Raw genomic sequence first — 24,512 nt, 5'->3', positions numbered from 1 at the left:
ATATAACTTTGAAGCAAACTTTTCTTAATTTCACAAAAACGATGATTGATCTTGAATTGTAGGTTAACGATTTTAATGATCTTGTTACAATACGTCTTTATGCATACGAAATATCTATACACAGACACAATTACTACTATAAATAATATTAAATGAAGTAAAGTAAAGTAAAATAGTTAATAGTATTGAGCATGAGATATGAGACAAGAGCCGTAAAGTTACCTGATCTTTTTCAAGCCAATCTCCGCATTCCTTCAGAAATCTCGCAACTGGCAACTACTGTAATTTGAATTTAAAAAAAAAGGGATTACACGGCTGAAGGCTCGTGCAATCCAGGGTTTAGGATGTAGATAATAAATTTCTGGACGCCACACGATCTTACGACCGAGAAAGATAACCAATATTTAACAATGTGGAAAATAGAAATGGGAACAATAAATAAAAGAGCGATTTATACTTGACAGAAACTATATTATAGCAAAAGCAAGAATTTAAAAATACATTAAAAAGTTATTAAGCAGATCGATACTGGAATTCTAAATACTTACTTTAAATACAAGTGGATAAGTTTGAAAAGACATAAAGGAAGAATAGTGAATCAAATAAATAGTTTTAAAATACCCAAATTGGAACGATCAGTGACTCTTGACATGACACCTGCATCGTGCTCCGTTAGGTGACGTCCATGATTAATATAGGGTAATCCAAACCGGAGCACGACTGCTCTGTGCGGCAGACAAAATCAAAAAGCCATGTTGCTTCTCTCACACCACGCGACCTGCCGTTGCGGCCGGAAATTCCAATAGCGACATCTGTCTAATCGCATACGCTCTTTCAACGTGACCATCGATAATAATCGGGGTCGCCAGCGGTATCAAAGTTAGTCATGTTAAAAATGAACATAACAATATCCCCATCCTTGGAAAACGACGAGAAATGGTGAGTAAAAGTGGGACTACATCTGCGACTTTTGTTGCCAACCTCATAAAATTTAACGATAATTATCATATTTTATTAGACCACAAATTACATTAATCGTTTGTTGAACTAAGTTGACAAATGTTGGAGTTGCCAAAACCGTCTACATTGAGATAAACAAATGGCAACATTTTAAAATGAGGTAAGCCATCATAAAAATAATCACTTTAGTCCGTACGTTTTAATTACTTTTATCGTATTTGCGGATCGAATTTCGGTCGCGAGACGAAGTCGCCAGTTGTTTCGAGGACTGGCAGTGAATAGCCAAAGAGCGAGCAACACACTTAATAATGGATCATTAATAATTATTGTTAATAAAATTCACATACCAGTTGATTTTAATACGAAGTGCTACGTAAGTAGTATCACTCCCCTCCATTTTGAATGGTGAAAACCAACTGTTACTTTGTGTTTTTAGTATGGTTTTTTTCGTCTGGGTTCGGGATGTGAAGGTGGATAATTAACACACCGGAATTGTGATCAGAAACGGCGAGTTTATTTACGTTAATATTATAATCGTTACATTTTTATATAATTTAATTTTGCGGAGGACGAAATCGGCGTGTTCGCGATTTAGCTGTTTGTAGCGTTCTGTCAAGGAAGCTTCTCCCCGCCAAAAAAAACCGTCACACTCGCGAGCTGTGCACAAAATGCGGCGTTGCCATACGTATTTTTTTTTGACAATGTTGCCGGTCAGATATTTATTAGACAGATATTAAACATTATTTAATTATTTTCGCAATCAGCCGTTATTATTTGTTGGCTTCGATACCGATTCGGGCCTCTCAAGATACACAAAGACATCTCCAAATGGGGACCATACGGGGGTGTCACAGTAGGTAGGTACAGGAATTTAGTGATATCGACTATGTATTTTTTACTTTTTATTCTCCCGTGTAGGTAGAGATTGCCAATCAATTGGAGCATAATATGTCTATCACTTATTTTGATTACTTATTGATTACCTATTTTGTGACATTTTTTACAGAATCAAAATAATAGTATTTTCGGACTCTCTGAAATCTCGTTCTTGACCATTTTTTCCACATACTTGCGTGAAAGTATTTTTTCTATATTGCATCATGTACATTCAAAGACTAGACATAGGTTGATAAAGGAAGGCTCAGCAATCAATGACATTTATCAGCTTGATATAAAAAATCTTGAAAATAACATGAAACAAAAAACTTCAAACAAAAATTAGTGTGAACATACGTAATCTTGAAAACGCTTTAGAAAAAATGTAAATGTATAAAACACAACTTTTCAGGAGAAGGAAAAAACTGATTTACTCAACAATGCCTCACGTTTTTGACAAAGCAAATAAACTGAAAATTAGAAAATTACTTCGGATTCAGTATAAATGATATTTTATAATACAATATTTAACAGTTTAGTCGTAATATTTTTTTTTGTGGGTAAACGGCACATAGCTTGTTTTATTTGGGTCTTTAAATCCGTTTTGTGGTTGAGGCAGCACATAGCGGATTTAAATTAACGCGTATTTTAGACATAGCGGAATTTGCCCCGGGTAAAAAATGATAATTGCATAATTTAATGTTATTAATTCTATGCGTAAAACATCTTTAACCAAGCCGATAGTCTGTATCGAACAAACCTTTATCTTCCCATCCAAAATTTGACATATAAACAGGGCTTTTTTTTTAAAAAAAAAAGGTGCCGGAACTCACTTCATGTCAAGCTTTTTACTAAATAAAATTATATTCAAATGTCACTTAAATGAAATTTAAAGGAGCTATGCCACGAAGCGAACAAAAAAAGGTTGATTTTTACGATAATTTTTTATTTTAGTCAAAACAAAGCTACAGAAACAATAAAAAACATACATTATATTTGAAATATATTGTACAAATAAGACTAAATAAGACTAACTTTAAAATATAATTGTAAATACATATGTAATGTATTTATTTATGAACTTGAATAAAAGTTTAGAGTGATTTCCAAAGTTTTTTCCAATTCTCGTCTGATACATCATCTCGATTCCTTTTCTTAGTGTTAGAGTCTAAGGCCGAATGTCTTCCTTTAAGTAACCACCTATCAACATATTTTGAAGGATCGAAAAGTGTCAAGGGTGGTCCCACGAGTTTGATGAACAAGAGTGCCGAAACTGTTTTAGTGTTTAACGAAGCTCTTGTTGGGGTAATAATAAGATTCATTTGCGAAAACCCCCGTTCACATTCACTTGAAGAAATGGGAATAGAATTCAGAGCATATACCAAACGCAAGAGTTTTTCAGAATATGTCTTTTCGAGAATGTATTCGCGAAATCCACGAATCATTTCTCGTTCATCTAGTTGTAGCCTGATCGAAATGTTTCTAATTTCCATCTCTCCAAATGTCAACCGATTATCAATGTCTTCAGGCCAATATTTTTGGTCAAGTACGCGAGCCCAAAGTGCAAACTCAACATCTTTATTATCTAGCAGCCTTTTTTCAATTGACGTTTTCAACGTGGAATAAAATATTTTCGGATCAATAGGAGGATCATTTTTAGAAACTTTTTCGTGAAGTAAAACTCCACGAAAATGCAGATTGCTTATAGCAGCTGCAGCACATTTATAATAGGGTCCAAAATTCTGTTTTCTTTCTTCAAAAACTTGAACGAGTTCATTTATTTTTCGATTTGCAATGTAAAGGTTCACATTGCGATTTTGTAGGTCCAAACTAAGTTCCGACAATTCTTGGAGAGCGTCGCACATCAATGCTAGATCCAATAAAAATGCTGTTGATGTTATTTTGTTCTTTAAGCCACTGTAAGTACACTTGTCATTTTTATCTCTTGTAGGGTCATTCATCGCTTCTTCAAAATGACGCACAAGGGATTCATAATTATTCCACACAGCCGAAACTGAACGAAAACTAGATGCCACCCATCGGGTACTTAAAACTCTTCCGATTTTCAGTACCTCAACGCCTAGTGATTCTGCACATAAATGCAACTCTCTATTATTTTTCGGCGACGCGTGGTATAAAACATAAAGTTTATCAATAAATGATTTGAATCTATTGATCCCTGAATTTTTTTTTACAACATCACTTACTGATAATTCTAATCTGTGATTAGTACAATGCCAAACTATAATTGAAGGAAATTTTTCTGTCAGCAATTTTTTCACTCCATTTTTAGAACCTAACATCACAGCAGCGCCGTCGCATGCAACCGAAACTAAATATTTTTTTAAATATTCTTCTGTCATCCCATATAAATCAAGAGATTGGAGTAATGATTCAAATATTCCTTTTGCCGTTACGTCTTTAAGTTCAATCAAATCCAAAAACAAATTAATTGGTGAATTCATTCCAACACTTTCGACACAGCATCGAACATACACAATGAGGGTGGTTTTTTGGCTTATGGTGGTAGACTCATCAATTATCAAAGAAATTATATTTTTCGATTGAACAATTTCTTTGAAAACATTTTTTCTCATTTCATCACATATATGATTTACAATGTTAACACATGCGTTAGTGGAATGGAGAATATGACCCATTTCGATCCCATTTAGTTCTTGGAGATTAATTTCACTTTCAAACATATTGAATGATTGATTTTCCTTAGCTACTTTATATGCAGTTCGAAAAATGTTTGCTGTTATTATTTTTTCGCGAGATAACGATTTTAAAAAAGTATTTTCAATCTGCTTTTTTTTGGCTTCAGAAATGATTTTTAACGCTGCTTTGTGTGCAATAGATCCTCTGTGATCGAAAAAATTTTTTCGAAGTGACCCCAATTGTAGCTTCCTCTCTTTCCCAGAATACGTGATTTCATTATTGGCCCATTCTTTGGATATTTTCATTCCCATTGTCGTTTCAGTTCCAAGAGTTCCAACGTTTCTGCAAATTGTGCAGCCAAGTTTCATTTTGTGTACGTTCAACCATTCGTTTTTTGAGCAAAAATCGTTTTTTTGATCTAATGACCAGCAGTCTGGCCAATCGTTTTGAGTTCGACCTTGATCCCCGAGATCAGCTAGAGATGATTCAGGAACATCTACATGTACCGATATTTCCATATCTTCTGTCATCGTTTCTGTTTTGAGCTTTTTATTTGCGGAATCGGCGCCGCTGCCGGTGGTTGAGAAGTAACAGGAAATTTTTTTCATATTTAAACTTGGGGTTGCACTAAATAATATATAAAATAGTTGCACAACACGTAATCGTAACACAAACTGACTAAACAAACGTAAATAACAATATACGCAGATGCTGCCATGCGATAAACGTCAAACTGTCAAAATCATAATACGCAGCATACGTATGAAGCTAGTTACATACGCATGTTTGCTATTTAAACTATACGGTTACTTCACTAACACTAACACGCCAACATTCAAAATGGCTTCCACCTGTACCTTATTTTATCATTTTAACGAATTATTATTGTAATTACTTAAGCGCAAATATTTTTTCGTTTAATTGATTTTGAAATAAAACCGTGAAAAAAGGTGCCGGAACGCCGTTCCACCGCGTTAAATGGAAAAAAAAGCCCTGCATATAAATAAGTAATAATTATCGAGTGAAGGAGAAATAAAAATATCCAGAGTACGATGGATAAATAATTAAACAATTTTATTATAGCACATCAAGAAAGTTACATTAGATTATAATAAACAGTAGTTGTTTAACCTATCTACTTACTGGGCTTTTAAAATTAATACTCTTCTTTAAGTAAACACAAATAATTGTGCAATGAAATGTAATTTTACACTTTTTTATTGTTTAAATATTATTTGTCGACAAACGTAAATAATCCGCTATGTGCACTAGCGCTGATAGTAAAAGGCGCATTCTGAAGTAAAGGTCGGCGCAAGCTCCGTCATGTGTCATTAACAGGCGCAATTAATAGTAACTTTTTTTACTTTAAAATGCGATATATGACCGGATTATTCATAGCGTATTTTGCAAGCCATTTTTAAGTGAAAATACATAGCTTATTTTGCATTTTTTCTAAACTAGCGTTGATATTAGAAAACGGGTTTTACAGGCCCGTCCGTCGCGTCTCGTTCTATCACATAGCGTAAAAATGTAAAAACGCAAAAAAAATGTTTGTCGGATTTTGCAGGCGCAACGACGGTATGTTCAATAATCAGAATGGTTCATTCTTAAATTAATCATGTGAATTATTCGTTGAATAAAAGAAATAGTTAATTATAAATTATTCATTATCACTTTCCTATGCTTCTCGTTTGACAACTTTACTATATAAATTTTGTTAAGTCAGTGTGCTGGGTGACATCACTTGACAGCATTACTTTAGAAAGGGATAGCATGAATTTTTTCAGAAGCGTTTTCAAAATTATGTATTTTCAATACTTATAATAGAGTTATAATATTACATTTTTAAATCTTGTGAATTGTTCGTTGAATAAAAAAAATAGTTTAAGTATTAAAAATTAAGTACTTAGTGTGTTATTAAATGTTTTTATATTTCCTTATTTTCTTTCATTTTTGTGTATAATTTTTAATATATTCAATAAACGGTATAGTTACCAATTTACCTAATTGTTTTTTTTTTATATTCAGTAAATATGATTTAGAATAGTATAATATATATACTATAATCGGTGCAAAGTCCTATAATTTCATAATATAGGATTTTCTTTTGAAAAATATATTTTTTTTTATTTGAAACAGATATTCTCAATTCGCTGTATTTTTTCTTTTGTCAGGACATGTAAAAAGAGACTCTGACTAACTCAAATCTTCCGTTAATTTTTCTGAAAAACAACGCGTACGTACTATAAAGAAGTGGTTTCCAAACTTCATATTACTAAACCTCCCTTTAAAAAAAATCTAATCTTGGCGCCCCATCCCTTTATTTCATTAAATAATACAGACACCTTTTTAAATATTCAACAATGTACCTACCAATACAAAAATGAAAAATAAATATAAAAATAAACAAGGTTTTAGATACTACCTACTTCTGTATATTATATCGATTATTTATTTTAATAGTTTCTCTACTAAGTCTATCCATTGTAGGAAAACAAATAAATTTTATGATTTTTAATTTTAAAACAATGTATTTTTATATTATTTTATTGACAAACTCTAATAGTTCATAAAATTTTTACTTGATTGATAATATTATAATACAAAACAAAACATAGTGATCAACCAAACACTGTGATACCTAAATTACGAAGTAGGTACCTACCTATGTAACACAAAATTACCAAGAACTTATCACCGAAGCTAAGGTTCTGTAGACAACGTTTGTAAATAAATCAGTATTTTTTGTTTATATACTATACAATTACGTAGCTTCATTTTATGGCCTTCAGACGAAAAATAATAAAAATGTCAATAAATTAACAGGAGACGAAATTTTGATGTAAGTAGGTATAGGAATTTAGCGAAGGCGCTGAAAATATTTTTACGTTAGATTTAGTATATTGTTTATTTCGTAGATAATTTATTTCTGTAACTGATTCTTTAAATTTAAAATAGAAATATTGTAACTTCCTTCGCTTAGCTTAGAAAGCTCAATAATTAGCTTCTACTAGATATTACATATCATGCAAATTATTTTGTTAATGGGAAACCAATATTGGAATTTTTATAGATGGTTTTTTATAAGTTTTTTCATTAATTTGGTTAGTTTTATTTTTCAATAAGGGTTTTAGTGGATTTAAGTTTACTTTGGTAAAGGTACTGAGTGACGTCCCTAGACAAAATGCCGCCCCTAGGCAGCGTCAAAATCACCCCATTATACAGTATTTTTTATTACCCTTTCATGACTTCAATATCTAAGAAATACATTAATATAAAAATATAATAACTTAATAACAAAAATACCTACCTACCTATAATTTGCAAATCTGCACTTGTCATTGCTGGCAATCAAAGAGTGATTTCCAAAGACAACGGAAGTAAAATAGACAATTGCGAACCCGACGAAAAAAATACAGCCCTGTTAAACCGTTTATGATAATTAATAGGTACATTTTGTTTCCAGCCAGTGAGATGATTTTTTTAATGGATAGATATTTCCGTTATTACTAAGTTTAGGTACCTATTCTTATATATTTATTGATTCTCCTCGATTTGCCGCCCTTCGAGTAACTGCCGCCCCCAAGCGACGCTCAATTTGCCTACCCCCACGGGACGTCACTGATCAGCTTATCACTTATCTTATCATATTTGTAAAATACAAGTGGAATCAAAAATCAACGAAGCACTAAATAATATGTCTCCAAGCGTGGGATCATTAAACCAATTGCACCATAAACCATAATAATTCTCATACATAACATTATTATCACGCGCATAATAAAAATGGAATGGTATCATTTTGGTGTAAAGGTTGGAGAACAAATTGAAGTAAGTACTATCCTACATCTACCTATTTTGGGTTAGCCGTATCAAGTCACCAACGACTTTGAGATTGCAATATTGGTAGCTATAGGGTAGCTATAAGTACCTATAATATTTATTTGGGCGACTTAAACCTACCCACTGTAATAGGTACCTACATTAAAGAGTGCATGAGTCCCATTCGCAAATATCGAGCGCTTTTTGATAGGTAGGTATAGCGCGTCCCGACTCGCGACAAATACGAATAAATAATAATAATCAGGCGAACGTTCCGTGGCTTACAAGAAAAAATGACCGTTGCCGCAACACAGGTGTGGACAATTGAGCAACATCAACAAGTAGCAACACCTTCGATTTTATTACCCTATTCCGAGACATAATCGATAAATTTTATGAGGTTGACAACAAAAGTCGCAGATGTAGTCCCACTTTAAGGCTCGTCTCTGATGTTGACGTCAGAGGGAGGTGATCTTGAAAGTTCGTGGTGGTCTAACGGAATGGTGTCCCGCGGGGTAGTGAAGATCTAGAAGTCATCGTAGGAGTTTTCCCTACCTAACGAAGTTCCACCTGAAGTCCCGCTGAAGTCTCCTTTGCACGAGTTGTGTCTTTCAAATCTCCGGGATTTTTTTTGGGATCTAGTTACTATAGTCGTTGCACGGGTCTTCGAGTGTTTTTGAGTTGTAAGTGGTTTGGGCTCATTAGCAGCTGCATTAACGCTGATTACGCCGATTAACGTGGGTGCAATTAGTGGCTTCGGCTTGAACTGCGGAGCGGCAGGCGGTAGCGGGGAAAGACGTACGCACTGGCGCTTCAATATTGCTCCTCAAGGGCGAGGAGGCTGACGTTGGTGATGTTCACCTCGTTCCCCCCCCCTCGGCTAGCTGGCGAAGGAGTAGCATTATTGAGGCGCAAAATTAGACTCATGTCGCTCGATGCGGCCATTAAGACCTGGCAGCGAAAGTGGGACGAATCGACCAAGGGCCGGCACACATATACGTTTTTTCTAGACATACAGTGGCGAATGGAGATAACCAAATATCTGACTCCAGACCATTACACCAGTCAATTTGTCACTGGCCATGGTGGATTCGCTGGCAAGCTTTTCGAGCTTGGACTGGCAAGCCGTCCGACATGTCCATGCGGAGGGGAAATACAGGATGCCAACCACATCCTATGGGAGTGTCTGAGTATGTGCTCCGAACGGGAGGAAATGCTCAAGTTGGTCCAACCAGCTGTTGGACCCATCGGCCCGTCCGACCTGGTTGCTATTAAGGCCAATTATCTTGCTTTCAAAAAATTTGCGGCGTCTTACTACGGGCGTGAAGATCTCTTCACATAATATTGCTGCCTGTATGATTAGCTTTGTTCTTTAATTTAGTAAACAAGTAGGTTCATTTTCTTTTTAGTAATTTCCATGTGCTTTTTCTCTCCCTGGCACTTTGCATTAGAGTAAACTCAGTAAATTCAGTCAGAGCTCACTTTGAGCGTAGCAATCTAAGTCTGGGGCATCTTCTCCCAGGACACTCCCAGGCCAATTTTTAGATGCTTCACATCACCAATTGACGGGTCCCGTGATACTCTCGATTAAGACCGAGGGTGGTACGGGGCGGGTTTGGTGGAGGAACTTTAACTTCAATGTTCCACTTTGTCGATGAATGGTCAGTTTCGATAGGAAGAGAAGCCTCAAAGCGGACCATACTCATGGTAGCATCGTCCCTGGACTCGTCATCGCATCATTAGAACGTTGATTGTTGGCAAGGCCCCAGGCCCGGATTGCATTGACAATATACTTGTCAAACGCACATGAGACATCGCCGCGCCAGAAATTACCAAACTTTTCAGTGACTGCATCAAGAACGGCACATTCTCCGACTGCTGGAAGCGGGGCTTACTGAAGGTAATCCCCAAAGCCGGCGGTCGAGAACCGTCAAGCCCCAAAGCCTACCGTCCTCTAACACTTTTGCCGGCTCTCGGTAAGGTGCTGGAGAAACTTTGTGCTACAGGATTGAAGCCCACCTGGAAGAGCATGCGCCGCTTTCTGATAAGCAATTTGGATTCAGAAGAGGCAAATCAACGACAGACGCCATAAGAAACGTGATTGCCATCGCTGAAAATTCTCGCCGTAAATTCGTCCTAGGAGTTTTCCTGGACATTGCAGGTGCGTTTGATAGTGCATCCTGGTCTCTTATACTTCAAAAGCTTTGGCTCAAGAGACTACCAGAAAATTTGTTTGCGTCGATTCAGAGTTATTTCACGAATAGATCGATCGAGTTTCGTGTTGGTTCTACTACAATAGAGAGGCGCACCAGCATGGGCTGCCCCCAAGGCTCTGTCCTCGGGCCCCTTAGGATCCCGCTTCCAACCGATTGCACTGTCATCGCCTACGCTGACGATGCGCTGCTATTGGTGGAGGCCGACAGCAGGGCGAAGATTGAGAGTGCCGTCGGCGAAGCCTTAAAGTCAATTGAGGCGTGGGGTAAAGTAATCAGACTATCTTTTGCACCTTCCAAGACAGAAGCCATTATCTTGAAAGGACCGGGACGACTAAACTGTAAGCGGCCGCCCACAGAGTTCGCTTCGGTGACACGAGAGTGAAAGTGTCAAATATCGTCACCTACCTGGGTGTCCAAATGGACACTATGTTAAATTTCCATCACCATGCCTTTACCCAAGTCTGGCTTCAAGCTGGGAGGGCCTTCCAGAGGGTGGGCCGTATGGCTGGTGATGGATAGGGCTTAAAAGTAAGGGCGCTTAAGATTACCTATGGCGCCATTTATATGGGGATCGCCGCCTACGCTGCTAGTGTGTGGTGCTTGCGTATCCCGAAAAGTGTCAAACTTAGAAGCACTCATTTAAGCGGACAGAGCAGCGCGCTGCTTTCCATAACCAAGGCCTACCGAACAACTTCTACGAGCGCGCTTTCGGTCCTGGCCAGCATTCTCCCACTAGATCTGCACATACAGGTCAGCGGCGCGTCAACGATGCTCTTCAAAGGCGAGGAGGCCGTTGTTGGTGACTTTCACCTAGCCCCGTCTCCTCGGCTTGTTGCTGAAAAAGTAACCTCGTTGAAGCGGACAATACGTCTCATGACGCTTGGCGTGGCGTGGAAGACCTGGCAGCGATGGTGGGAAGAATCAACCAAGGGCCGGCACACATATATCGACGGGAAAACCGCTGTAAGTCTGAAATCACAAATGTTCAGGAGAGCAAAAAAACTAAAATTTTGACAGTTTTAAATTCATTCTATAAAGTGAGTATTGTTTTCAATATGATTTGAGTTAATCGGAGAGATACTATTATAGTCTATATTCTCATCAAAATTAAATGATGATTAATTAATTAACGGCGGAGATAATGTCCAAAAATTGTTTTTATTTGGAATAATATTACGCACTTTATATTTTAACTCGATTCAACATGCTTTTGCGCGGACGAAATAAATTACTGACTCCGCATAACAGACTCATATTCTGAGATAGAAAACATGTTTTACGTCGCATTTTCTTACTCTATACGATTGGATTAATTACAACTATAGTTATAACGCTCTTTTACTGAAAAATCGAAATTGCGCAATATTTTTAACTCGAAAGAGTACAGCGTGTCTATAAAATCTTAACAAGGAATATAGGGACATATTGATATATATTTTTTTATACGGAGTTTTTATAATTTAAAAGTATTTAAGTATGATTTTTTATATTTTTTTGCAATTTTTTATTGATATTTTTATAAATAATCAGAATATGTACATCAGGAAATAATAAACATTCAGGAAAAATGTTTATAATGGAATAATAAAGAAGTTGTGAGGAAATTAGTACATAAGTTAATTAGCACATAGTTAGTAGTGACTAACTACACGATCAATAAAATGTCTATTTTTTATACCTACTTCGTAACAAAATTTTCATTAAAAATATAGAATAGATAGAAAAAAACAATATAATGTTAATGGTCATGTATATCGCTAGAACAATTTTAATATTAATACTTTCGACCGAAGGTACTTGATAGAACCATTCCATTTAAGTCGTTTTTCGCGACCCGGGTTTCGCCTTTCGGCATCTTCAGGCGTCGTGTACACTCACCAAAGGCAAACACACACTGACAATGAAAACTCTTAACTCTACCTTATATAGTAAATCAATACAATAGAGTAGGTAAAAACTCCATTACATACATATTTAGTCAGAGGTTACAAAAAAAGAGAGAAAAAATACAACAAACAAATTATGAATAGTTGAATTGTCAGTAAAAACCTAATTAGTAAAAACCCTATCTTATTAATAAAAATACACTGGATAGCATATTATTATAATAAATCGTCAAACCTAATTAGTTCATTATTCTTTATAAACAATAAAAATACTACACTCAAGAGGTGTAAATCCTCAATTCTAAGAAAATAATTAATGGAGTTATCTGAGGATATCTCATTAGTTAACTCCGTGATATCGGTATCTTTTCATAATTTTAAAAAAAAATAACCTATTCCTTAATGCTAAGTGTTTGTGAATGTTGCTATTTTTTAGTAATTCGTATTAAGTTTCGGTACTTGTTCTATATAATAATAACATTTATTTATTTACGATATTCCTCTAAAAATGGATGCAGACGACTTATTGAGTGAGTTACAACAAGATCTTGGAATTACATTAGAGTCAGATGACAGCGATGTAGAAATGGATGATTCAGAAGGCATTCCTGAAAACTTTGATAAGTCTGCTGGACAATCTTCAGATTTTCAATGGCAGACTGGTGATTTTACTCCGAACATACATCAGTTTGATTGTTCATTATCAGGTGCAAAACTTGGTGATCAAGAAATGACAGAGTTGGATTTTTTCTAAATTTTTATGGACACTACACTGGTCAATTTTATAGTCAATGAAACAAATAAGCAATTTCTATATGTCAAAAGCCAATGCGAGACATTATCATGGAGGCTGATGCAATGGAAGGAGACTTCCTTGAATGAGATGTATTTATTCCTGGAGTGTGTATGCTGATGGCCGTCAATTCAAGAAACAGACTAGTTGACCATTGGTCTACCGATCCCTTTTTATACAGCCAGATTTATTCAGAAACCATGTCGAGGAATAGATTTCAGCTTATTCTTAGAATGTTGCATTTTTGTGACAGTAAGGAGCAGGTTCCTGGTGATCGTCTTTTCAAAATCCGTTTTGTAGTTGACCATTTAAAAAAAATGTTCAAAGATGCGTTATACCCCTACATGAATTTGTGTATAGACGAAAGCTTGCTTTTGTTCAAAGGGCATTTAATTTTTAGACAATATATACCGTCTAAACTCTAAAGCAAGCCGTTTTCGTATAAAATTCTTCGTATTATGTGACTGCAACAGGGTTTGTTCTGGACTTCATTGTTTACACAGGGGAAACCACTGAATATGTCCGACATCCAACATTAGGAATGTCCGGAAGCGTAATAATGACGCTTTTGGAACCTTATATGGAACGAGGGCATTCACTGTATATCGATAATTGGTATACAAGCCCAATATTAAATAAATTACACTCTCTAAAAACGAATGGTTGTGGAACCGTCCGAAGAAACAGAAAAGGTATGCCCAAATTCAACGAAAAACTAAAAAAGGGTGAAATGAAATCATTTCACACAAATATTATATCAGCCCAATTATGGAAAGATAAACGAGAGGTAGCTATGCTTACCACGCTCCACCCAGAAATTTTAACGGATACAGGGAAAAAAACACGTCGAGGGGAGGCAGTTATAAAATCAGAATCTGTACAGGATTATAATAGACATATGGGGGCTATAGATAAATGTGATATGGTATTATCATCTGTCCATTCTTCAAGGAAGACTTTGAGGTGGTACATAAAATTATTTATGCACCTGATGGACCTATCTCAGCTCAACGCGCATATCATGTACACGGAAAAAAACCGGGAAAAGAGTTCCTCTTGCCACCTTCCAGTGACAAGTAATAAAGCAATTGGTATATACGCATAAACAAGAACAACCCAGTACTTCTCATGGCAGAAAAAGGAAGGCAGAATTTCCATCACGACTTACAGATCCCGAAATCGTCCCCGACTGCGAAGTGCATTGTGTGTACTAGCAATAAACTAAGAAAAAAGTCTAGTTATAGATGTAAACAATGCAAGGTGGCTCTTTGTGTTGTACCGTGCTTTGAGAAGTACCACACAATGGAAAGTTACTAATTTTTCACATTTTAAACTATATTTCATTGTAAGATACCTGATAAATAATAGTTAAGTGTTAATATTAAATTTAATAAAAACATGCGTGTTTGACTCAGTGTGGCAACCATAGATGTGACAACCCTGTCTGACAATGAAAATTTTAAACTGGTTTAACTTCAAGAATAAAACTCTAACAATCGATGCGGGATATAAAATTTGGTAAGTAAATTATAATTTATGTGTTATGAGGTGTCATATTGATACCGCCTAAACCATGGCATCCTCGGAGGATTCAAGGCCATGAGGCCTGAATCATCATTGGGCCTTTCAAATTTAAATTTTCAAAAGGACCAATCAGGGAGGTGCGACAGCTCGCGCCTAAACCATCTAAGGATACAAGGTGTCGAAAAAGAGAGAAGGAAGTTAGTAAGACGAGGTCGTTGGTTGGAGGTAGAGAGCGTGTCTCACTTTGTACCAACTCCGCGAATTATAATTTTGCTATTTTACCTACTTTTCAAACAATTTTTGTATCAATAGGAATTGACTCGGTCAGTCTATCTTCCCCGCGTAGAAATCTGTAAAAGTTCTACGCCGTAGCATCTGTGTGTGTTCGACTACGTACCAACTTTCAATCTCAGTTAAGTGACGTGAATCATGATTATTTATTTTTTACGGCTATACAAGGCGCCTAAACTATTTGTCTAAATAATTTCAAAACGCTATGTGCGGGTTGTATACTGGACTGACTCCATAAAAATAAATATGTGTAGCCGTGCGTATTCCTGCAAATAAAAATAAATAAACTTGTGTATAAATTTAATTAATGTTCCGCAAACTTTTGTGTGAAATACCTACCGAGCGTTCATAGTGTTTATTAATTAATTTAATAAATAAATAATTTTATAATCGTTTAGTGACCAACCTTTAATCTTCAATGTGTATGTAGTTATAAACTATAAAACTTAATTGTGTTCCCTTGTATTGTAAATTGTGATTGTGCCTGTAAACTTTAATGTGAACAATAACCATTACAAATCTTTTGACCATTGCGTCTATTAATTGGTGCGTTCATCTTTATCATCAACCGACATCCTGATTTTTCCGTGTTAACACACTAACCAACTGTCACCATCACACATATTATATTGACTCAACTGTCAACAGTGACCGCACGCTGACGTGCTCTACCAACTTAAGCCCTTCAAATGACCCACTCTTGAAAACCTACACTTACTGAGCTAGACCGAAGAGTTGAAGGGGGATATGTATTTTACACGGTATGACCGCCGACACGCGTACCATCAGTGTCTCAACATTAGGTCATGGTAAAGAGCGAGCGTGGTGACTGCTGCGTCCTGACCGACGTGTCTGCCGCTTTACCCGCCCTTTCCCGGGGTGTCATTTTGGCGAGCCCAACGTGGGCTTTTGACAGTACTTGTCATGTTGGCAAGCATCTGTCAGAAATAGGGCAGTGAATAATATATTTTAAAGGTAGAGCGGAAAACATATTTTGAAAATACCCGATATACTGGATTATTTGTTAGTTTGGGTTAGTTTAGGTTAGGTTAGTTTAGGTTTGGTTTGGTTAGGTTAACCTAACAAATAATCCAGTTTATCGGCTATTTTCAAAATGTGTTTTCCGCTGTATTCCTGATAACCGAACAGTACCATTTTAAATACTAAATTTTAATTATAACTATACGATGGATAACTGGAATACGAACTTGATGGAAGTTATCAAACGAACCGTGCAGTGTACCTGCGAGGAGACGGCGTGGACCAAGAGAGGTGCCGGCCCACGAAATGGAGTATTGTCCGTGGAGGGGCGTGATACGCCATCGCTGCACGGATGACGCGGTACCAGACCGCCACACAGCCGGTTAGCGTCTATCAGGCCCTAACTGGGGAAGATGGAGGAAGAAGACCCCCTACGGAGGAACGACCAGGCCAATATAACACTGTTTATTTTAATTCTTATTTCTTACTGTGTGTTTACTTTTGCATTTTTATTATCGCAGGGGTGCATTGTGTATGTAACATTTTGTTGTTAGACCTACAATTTAACTACAGTACATGCCACAGTTTGGTACTGCGTCAACCGATGTCGTCAAACACGATGGAATAAAATAGATTAATTAAATATCAATGACCTCATTCACTCAATTAAGATGAGATGAAAAAGAGGATAATAGATCTTAATTATCATTTATAAATCTACCTTGGCCAGGTTGATGACTCTGTATTGCATATTTATTACGGAAGGATTCTGTAATGATTGTTATAATGATGCTTACTTATTTTAAATTTTGTATTTCGCTTTGGTAATCTTATTTTAGTTCATTGTATTTCGTACATTTTGTCTGGTTTATTTGCTTATATGTGAATGCGTGTGACGAGAGGTAGTGACGGTCGTTAGCGATAAACGTTCGTTGAGGAGGAATGGAGGTATTGGGATGTACTGCCGTGGACTGACGGAATAGGTTTTATCTACGCGCATCTTTTTACGGGGTGGTTGACTAGATGATGGCGCCATCGGCTGGATGGTTGGATCGTTGAGATGGGACCAGGTCTCTCTATCGGGGGTTGATCTATGGGGATCGCCGTTTGCACCTCAAGACAGTATGTTGGGGACCTATCGCACGAGCGATCTGCCTGACCCCTCAGCGCCCCGAGGGGGCATCTGTCGTCTCTGTCAGCTATAGCTTAGCGCGTGAGATAACGATAGGCCTTCAGCCGTGTCAGAAAGGACGCATGTAGATACGTGTGATGAAGATAGGGGACGATTGTTAGTGTGGGCGATCATTAGGGAGGAATAAATGTGTTAGGATGAGCTGCCGCGGGTCGACGAGATGAGTCTTAGGGCTCATACGCACTAGCGGCAGGCCGCCTCGCGGCTACACCCGGTCTTAATCGGATGTGTCAGCACACATCGTTTGGTGTGAAGCATCATTTTTTTTAATGACTGGGAATATCTCAGGAGCAGTTACCCAAGACTGTGACCAGTTACAAATGTGCTTTGACTTAATTTGAATCTGAATTTGACATGACTTTAAATTTAATAAGGAGTTAGAGAAGAGAGTTGTTATGAAGAATCCCATGATTTGATTTTTTCTCCATCCGCTGTGTCTCCCACAACTGTTATGCGTGCTGTACCATGGTGCAATAAACGTTAGGTGCCAATCAAAGTTGAAGCGAGAATTCCAAAAGCAATCTTAATATAAAAATAACGATGTTTTCTTGTACATATTAGATATTTTTTTGTTGGTCTACAAGTATGTCTTAAACATCTCCTTAATTTCTTCCGGTGTCTTGTGTCTGATCATGTTGGCCACTGTCTTGGATGTGAGGTCCAGGAGATCTTTAATATCAAGATAATAAGCAGCCGCAATGAGCTCGTAGATGATTGAATGGTTGACATTCATGAAATCGGCGTCCCACGGGGAGATATCGGTGCTCCTATTTCCCCCGTCATCTGTCGGGAGAGGGTCGTCCTTGTGGTGCGTGGCCCACTGGATGACTTTTTCCAAAGTCGCGGAGTTAACATCGGGAAGGGGGACAGTTTTAAACTCATCTTCGTACAATACGGCATCCTTCAGGATTGTCATAACGGTGCCGCAGCATTTCGCTACTTCTACGTCGACTATGAACTTTTTGCTGTCCGATGACTGGAGTTGGATGTTGAGCATCTGGAAAATTTTAACAAAATTAATTAAGTTAATATTATATAAGTATACCACATTGGAAATCTTCATATCATGCTATCCCCTAACGGACAAGGGCCAGTATCAGGGCGATCTTTTCTTTATCATCTGTTATCCGGAACAGTTTGGTGAAGCTGCAAACCTTCCAATTGCAGAGGTTCTTAATCTATGAAATGCGGAGTCGTTTTCTGCTATGTTTACCGTAAGTTGATCGTTCATAAGTTGGGGAATGCTATACTTTTGTCCTCTCATAATGTGGTCAATGTACTGTAGTTTTCCGGTTTTGATGCTACGCAGAACTTCTCAGTCCTTTTCCATTCGATTCCGAACAGTCCAAGAAATCTTGAGAATGCCTATATATAGCCACATATCGCCATCGAAAAGGATTGAGAGAACATAACAGCAAATCATACGCAGTCTCAGACAGGGCCGAATTTACCATTCATAGGGCTGGGCCTGTAGCCCCAGTCCGAAAAATAAATTGACAAAATCCATATAAAGGCAGAAGAGGCAGCCACCTCCATGCTAAACGTGACAAAAGTAAAGAGTGGAAATATTTTCTTTAAAATATAATATTGAAATCAAATCAGCGAAAAATAATCTGTAATAATATACTCAAGTTTGAAATCATTTAATAAAAAAAAAAAAACAAAAAGTCTGGTAACTAATCAAATATATCGGAAAGTTTTGTGTTACATTTTATAAGATATTTAATTTATCAGATCCTTTATTGTTGAAATGTAGGGTCGTTTTAAATTTAAGATATTCGTAGTCTCTTAAGAGTCTAAGGGTCGCGAGCGAATATTGAGTGGGCCCTCACCACTGTATACATGAATTAAAAAAAATAGGAAGTGATAAATTTGATATTTCATTCCGCTATTTATAATTCATAAAAATTGAAATAAACTTAAGTTACGAAATTCTGGCTCTCAGTTGCTGATATTTACCCTTGCCTGTTCGATGAAGCTATGAAAGTCTTCCTCCTCTTTATAATAAATAATTATAATAAATTGGATATATCTAACTCACTGCGATTAAAAGTAACTAAAGTTGAAGTTGATGCTAAACTTTAATGAAGAAAAATAAGAAACAAATGCATCTTTCCCATTGAAATAACTTTGTAAAAAAAACCTTGCAGGTGTAGGTATTTAAGTAATATATATTTTTTTTATTTAAGTTGTGTTTCATATTTCAACAGTCTTTCATTCATATTCATGGTAAAACTTATATTTTTTTTTATTTCAATTAGAACAAATAAGACAGCATTAAGTAGTTCCCAATCTGAGCATTACCAATATATATGCCCTCTTTTCTCTAAGACAGCTAAGAGGTGGGTCCCAAGATTGGAAATTTTTGTTAGATGGGTCGGAGCCCAGTCAACTTTGGGAACCACTGGTCTAGACACTTTCATTAATATTTCCAGATGCCTCAACGCGAGGTTATGCTCAACTATCAATTCATAAAATATTAATTTTTCATTCAATTGTCAGTCCACTGATTTTAACTCCTTCATTTTTTTTAAGTCTTGTGGTAATTAATTACAATTATCTGGTCAAAAGTGAATGTGATTAATTGATTCAGGAATCAAACCATTCAATTTTATGTCCAGTATTACATAATTCATTATTTTTATTATTGACTCATTTTAGCTATATCCATTCTACTATATTCTTTATCAATTTATACTACACCCATTCATATTAAATCGATTGAATAATATTTTTCATTATATTAACAATCCATTGAAATCAACTCGTTCAACGATTAATTGATTATTTATGGATCAAACCATTCAATTTTATGTCCATTACCTGAAATTCATTAAAATCACACATTCTTACCATATCCATTCATAAATATATTCATTCATTTATCATTCATACGGCTATATTATCCATTCATTATATTCATTCATCCACATCTTCCTAAGACATCCGTTCTTATAATTATATTCCATTACAATGAAATTCATTCTGTTTGATTCATTCAATCAGATCATGAAAATATTCATTCCTATATATTTTCATTGGCTATATATCCATTAATACTATTTTCATTCCAGCTTAATCCATTCATAAAATATATCCATTCATCATCATCATCATCAGCCGGGGTCAATCCACTGCTGGATGAAGGCCTCCCCAAGCTTTCTCCAACTCTCTCGGTCCTGTGTCGTTCGCTGCCACGTATTTCCGCCGAACTTTACCAGTTCGTCAATCCAGCGGCTGTTAGGGCGACCCTGTGGCCATTTCGTACCCCTTGGGTACCACTGGATGACGGCATTTGTCCAGCGGCCGTCCTTTCGGCGAGCAATGTGCCCCGCCCATCTCCATTTCAGCTGTTTGGCAACGTCTATTACATCGCGTACTCTTGTCTGCTTCCTAACCCATTCGTTCCTCTTACGGTCCTTTCGCGTGATGCCCAACATGCACCTCTCCATGCCTCGCTGTGTGACTCTTAGCCTTTGGACATCTCTCGTGTTGAGGGTCCACGTCTCGCAGCCATACGTGAGCACGGGTAGCACACATTGGTTGAACACCCTACGCTTAAGACATAATGGTAGGTCACTCTTGAAGATAATATTCAGACGTCCGAAAGCAGTCCATCCCAGCTTTGTTCTTCGAGCAATTTCATCGTGCATGCTTCCGTCTATGGACACCTGCTGTCCGAGATAGACGTAGCTGCTGACTTGCTCGAGTTGGGTGCCAGAAATACAGATAATCGCAGGGTCCGAAAAACAGTTTCTCATCACTTTTGTCTTTGAGACATTTATATAAATATCCATTCATTATACTATAATATTCATTCATAGTTTGTCCATTCGAAAAAAAATCATTCTTCTCCTTCTTATTCATTCATCATAATAATATTATATTATTATATCCATTATTTATTATTATTATTATTATTATTTATAAAAATACATCCATTCTACTATCGACCAAGGCATTTGTTAAAATATACTCATTATTACTATAAATTATATCCATTCATACTCCAATTCATTACTACACAAGCAACTCCTTCGACCCTATTAATATATTGTGTACTTAGTATAATATGTAGTCGACAAATAAATTACTACATTTTGCATATTCACGTCAGGTTTTTGATCTGTCAACGTGTCCATTTTAATTTTGAAATTTTCTGTGTAAGAGTGGCCTGTTATGTTTTTATTCGTCACGTATTTATTCTTTCAGATTAACAACTTGAATTGCACTCACGCTAGCCGAATTGGTAAAGCAACTGCCTATAAAATTGTGGATTGCTGGTTTGATTCCGCGACTAATTAAAAAACAATGTTGTTTTTTCAATATATTCGATTCAGTGGCGAATGGATAACAAATATTCCTCATAAAAGGCTGTTTTATAATATAACCTTCACCACTGTATGTGCCCATAAACTTTGCTCTGGTCAAGACATGGATCTTTCTTTCTTTTACTACCCCATCCTAAGCGTCGAAAAACGGCAAGCACAATGTCGCACATTGGCGTATTGTTTTTTTAACCCATCGCCACATCCCGTGAATTTTCCCATATGAATCCTGGAGCGCATAGATTGCTTGTGTAGCACCACTCAAGAGGGTCAGCCACGGAGATGGAATTGAGTGACTGTGCCACTTTGTTGTGGAGCGTCGCACTCTCGGATGGCATCCGGAGTGCCTCTTTCTAATTGGATCCATCGCCAAGAACTGACATGTCAGCTCACGAAGCCGAGTGTTTGTACACATAGAAGCACAGGAAGACTACATGCGTTGCTTGCTAGCTCACAGACAATGCAAGATGCGAGCTCAAGTCCCACTCGGTCCAAATATTTTCTAGGTGTTTCCAGTTTTTTATGAGGTGTTTCAAAATTATGTAATTTTACGTACCTACTACTAAAACAATGTGTCTGTACTTATATTAGTGCGGCTGTGAAGGGCTCGGATACTATGTGAAGGTCGAAAATTAAGAATGCGGGGTATCTTTGCGAGCAATGCCTGAATAATCTGTAGACTTTGTAGGAACTATCTATACATGTCATTATGATTCCCTATACTTTCTCATCTTTGAAATTACCATTTCATGATCAAGAGTATTGCTGTAATCATCATTGTGTTAAAATTGAGAATAACGTCACACTACTTGGTACATTAGATCGTCACTGTTCTGGCAGAAAACACTAATTCGAAAAAATGACATATTGAGTTAGTACCAAAATGTTCCTTATTTCAAACTTTACCGTCTGGAAACCTTCTTAATAAATAAACAGTCTTTATTTTAAAGTCATTTACGATTATTTAATAAACTCACATGATAGACCATTATTTCAAACATTTTAACAACTTAAAAATCAAATTACTCAAAACTAGTATTCTCCAGTTAGTGTGTTCTGCCAGAACAGAGACGAGATGTTCTTGGTTAAGTAGGTACCTATAACATTTTTGGAAAATACTATTTGAATATCGCGTGCGTTATATCTTCAATTTTAATGTTAAATAGCATTAGATATATAGTCAAATAAATTCGGTAAACTTTCTATAAGAGTATATCTAATTATTTGTTCTTCATTTTGTTGACATTTGGCATCTGGAGGTGTAATTGGACCTTTTTTTGTAAATAAAAGTGGAAATGCAGTTCAATGGATAACGCTACAAAACATGGTTACTGTTTTTTTTTGCATGAATTTGATGATTTTAATCTGGATGCTAATTATGTGGTTCCAACAAGCCATACAGCTCGTATGATAACAGCATACATTTTTTGTCTTTGTATATTGCAGTGGCGAGGGTGGAGTCAGTTATCAGTTATACTTATTTGTTTTCATTAAAATAAGAATACAAATTGCAGACGGTGCTGGTTGGTTTGATAACCTTGTATTTGAAGGTTGCCACCGATGAAACCTATCCATTTCCAATCTCACAGCACTGTGTGTTTAGTGTTATCAGCGTTTAGTGAAAAAAAGTCTATTTGCCTTTGGGGAATACAAAATAATAATAATATACTTTCCAAAGGTAAAAAGTTGATTCAGTTGCGAAATTTATTCAATAAAACACACAAGATAATAATATATTTAATATTTTACTTTTAAAATTATATGATTCTAAAGTGATTTGTAGCAGATGATAGTTTTTGGTACTTGGTAATTAAACATTTTATTATTGTGGAAGTTTCAGTGGAAAGTAATTCTGGCTTTCATACCATTATCGAGTATAAATGTGTGTCTTGATCAAAACCATATGCTTTCAATAAATGCTAATTATACAATACATTATTATCGATATTATAAAATAGGTAGAACTGATTTTTATGTTTTTTTGAATTCACTGATATTTAAAAGATCATAATCACAAAATCCACTTTAATCAAGAATGTCACGATAAATCAATGTGCATACAAATATACAGTTATATAAATATTTACTTTATCAGTTTAATACATAGTTAACTAATAAAAACTTACGTTTTTTTATTGTTCGACCGGTGCCTTGATTTGTTATACTCGTATTAAAAATAATAAAAATAGGTATGATAGTGTCTCTAAAAACCACAAACCTTTTAGGTAAAAACTAAATAAAGAGTGGCGAATGTCGCGCGACGGACCCGCGTTCGTATGACGTATCGCTAGGGTGACCAGACAACCTGTATTTATGAGACAATACTATTACACTATATTCCGTTAATTGACACTTTGTTCCACTCTGCCGATACATAACATTTGGAACGGACTAAACTAACTTTAATAGTATCAACTTTACTAAATATTGTATCGGAATGACATCGCACCCGGGGAATAATAGTGGCACAACTCGAAACCTTGTTTTTGCAGGAGAGCAGTTTGAATATTTTATTTTGGTTTATTAAATCGGTTTTTTTTAATTAACTTTATAATCGCGTGAAGTTGGCACACTTGAGTCATCTCATTTTGAATGTTATACGCAATAACAATGGCACAATGATCATTGTGCCACTATTTCTGCTTGAATTCAAGTAAAATTTTATAATATGATAATGACAAAAATGCTTTTAAGGCCACCATTACATTTTTAAGAATTATGCCGCTATTTGTGCGGATAGAAATGATATCTTGGAACATTTCGGTATACTTAACTCAGAAATGACAAATTTGGACTTGTGCCACTATTATTCCCTGGGTGCGACATTATACTTATCAATCATAACAATACAAATTTAAATAAAATGATATTCTTATTAAATTATATTTATGTATTACATTTATATCTGTTGGAATCATCGCCCCCACATGGGGGGGGCTGACAGGGCTCTAGCCTGGGCCCCGTCCTAATTGTAAAAAAAGT

General features: G+C 36.3%; 1 pseudogene across 1 annotated transcript; it reads right to left on the bottom strand.

The window, feature by feature from the left end:
• Nucleotides 1-17,463: 17,463 nt before the first annotated feature.
• On the bottom strand, nucleotides 17,464-23,775 carry LOC147069068 (S-phase kinase-associated protein 1 pseudogene; annotated as a pseudogene). The gene is made up of 2 exons (XR_015071241.1): nucleotides 23,657-23,775; nucleotides 17,464-18,199 (listed from the first exon to the last, which is right to left on the bottom strand). The product of XR_015071241.1 is annotated as an S-phase kinase-associated protein 1 pseudogene (transcript).
• Nucleotides 23,776-24,512: the final 737 nt, after the last annotated feature.

This window comes from Rhyacophila brunnea, unplaced genomic scaffold (genome assembly GCF_057557595.1).
Source record: "Rhyacophila brunnea isolate RB1 unplaced genomic scaffold, BYU_Rbru_1.0 scaffold_24, whole genome shotgun sequence".
Classification (NCBI taxonomy): domain Eukaryota; kingdom Metazoa; phylum Arthropoda; class Insecta; order Trichoptera; family Rhyacophilidae; genus Rhyacophila; species Rhyacophila brunnea.
This window is presented reverse-complemented; position numbering and strand designations above follow the sequence as displayed.